The sequence below is a fragment of the Gavialis gangeticus genome, unplaced genomic scaffold (assembly GCF_001723915.1).
Source record: "Gavialis gangeticus isolate Ggan-Ray unplaced genomic scaffold, GavGan_comp1, whole genome shotgun sequence".
NCBI classification, from domain to species: domain Eukaryota; kingdom Metazoa; phylum Chordata; order Crocodylia; family Gavialidae; genus Gavialis; species Gavialis gangeticus.
The window spans coordinates 1522158-1524160 of NW_017729020.1; positions in this window are offsets into that span (position 1 = coordinate 1522158).

A 2003-nucleotide genomic window follows, 5' to 3' on the forward strand; every position below is an offset into this window, starting at 1 on the left:
TTGTTACTATTTCTGCTTCATATTTGCAAGTCATATTATACCCCAAACCCCTGTTCTGCCTTTTTTTTTTTTTTTTTTGCATTTTAGTGTTCGTACTTTGACACACACGTGGTAAGGACAGAAAACACAGTGGTGTTCTATCTCGCTGTACTATAACATACTGTAACATGGTTAAACTCCTGGCTAGACACCTGAAGGGGAGTTAGGCCCTGAATGCATTGAGGTGAATTATAAATCCCATTAGGCTCATGTCTTTATTGTTAGGCACCAAAGTCCCACTATGTTGAGCTGCCATCTCTATCTGTGTATTTCCTTGTAATCTGCCTTTTCGCTTATTCAGCACAGACTGCATTGTCAAAAGATGTCATCGCATGGGATACTGCATTGACATGGAAATCTAGCCTGATGCATTGTTAAGGATCCCACAATACTTAAAGGTCTGTTTTTCCAAAATGATCCATTTTTTAGGGACCTCATTTGGGATTGGGGGACTTCTGAAAATCTGCTCCCTTCACCATTGCAGGTGGTGAACATTTAAAAATCTGGTAGTGAACTATTTTGAAAAATGTAGCCCTGTATTGCTTTTCGGTGAGACCTGTAGACAATGCTTAAGCTCAGGTTGTCTTTTACTACTGGTGTTGAGACATACTGGCAGGGATTTCACCCTGGGAGATAAACACCAAGCCCAAAGAGGAAGCAGGTTAAAGTGTCATCTCCAGCTAAGCCACAGGTTCCTATGTTTTGCAAAGCAAGTCATTTGAATGCTCTGTGCCTCAGTTCCCCCCTCTAATGTGGGGACAATTGTCAGATGCTTCCCTTTTTCATAAAGATGTGGTGAAATGGGAATCCATGTTCATAAATGTCAGAGAGGTGTGGTCTCACGCTAGAGGTAGGAAGAGCTTCTCAAATGCAATAGAGCAGAGCAAAGTGAGAGTGGAGTGACTGCATGACTGACAAAGAGATTACATTACAGCCTTGTGTGTATTTACATTTTACTTCAAAACAAGATGATAAACTGGGCTTGATCTTGCCAATACAGACGTGCAGGAGTAGTTCATGTGGGACTGGGTTCAATACATACAAGATCTTTACATACAGCCTCTTAAATGAAAATATCAGTTTCCTAAATCAGAATCATCTGCCATAGTAAATGATCTTTTATACCTTTGATCAGTCATGTTCCCCCCAAGTTAAGAGATTTACAAGCAAATTATCTTGTGATTTGTAATTAAATTGCATTCCTGAACATTTTGCAATGGACTACTCAGGCAAGTAAAATAATGTTAATTAATAGACTTAAATGAAGCCTTAACACTTTTGGTGTTTTCCAACAATTAATTACGTTTTAAAATGGTTTATTATTTATATGCAGCCCTAAGGCCAAAACCGTAACTTCACAGGGAAATCCGTTTGCGTAAAGACTGAGTAAAAAAGTGAAGGATCACTTCCTGCACCTTTACTCACTCTGAGTGGTCTCCCACTGTACAAATATGCACATACATTGTGTAGTATTCTGTCACTCTGGTGCATTGAGTTATACTTGCTCACATGAGTATTCCCCTTAAATTTGTTGAGTTAGTGAATCTGAATCAAGTTGCAGCAAGGGAGGTTTAGGTTGGTTATTAGGAAACACCTTTTCACTAGGAGGGTGGTGAGTTATTGGAACAGGTTTCCTAGAGAGGTGGTGCAATTTCCATCCTTCAAGGTTTTTAAGGTCTGGTTCAGCAAAGCCTTGGCTGGGATGGTCTAGTTGGGGTGGTCCTGCTTTGAGCAGGAGGTTGGACTAGATGATCTCCTGAGGTCCCTTCCAACCCTAACTTTCTATGATTCTATGAATTAGAGAAGCAGACCCATTTTTAGTAAAGTACTTTTTAATATAAGGGGAAGCGATTGTATCTTCATTTCTAGAGTGATGGAAAATAAGTACATTTTTTTTTCAAAAGTGCATGAGTGACTTGGGAGCCCAAGTTCTACCGACTTTCATTGGATTTATGTACTTAGGA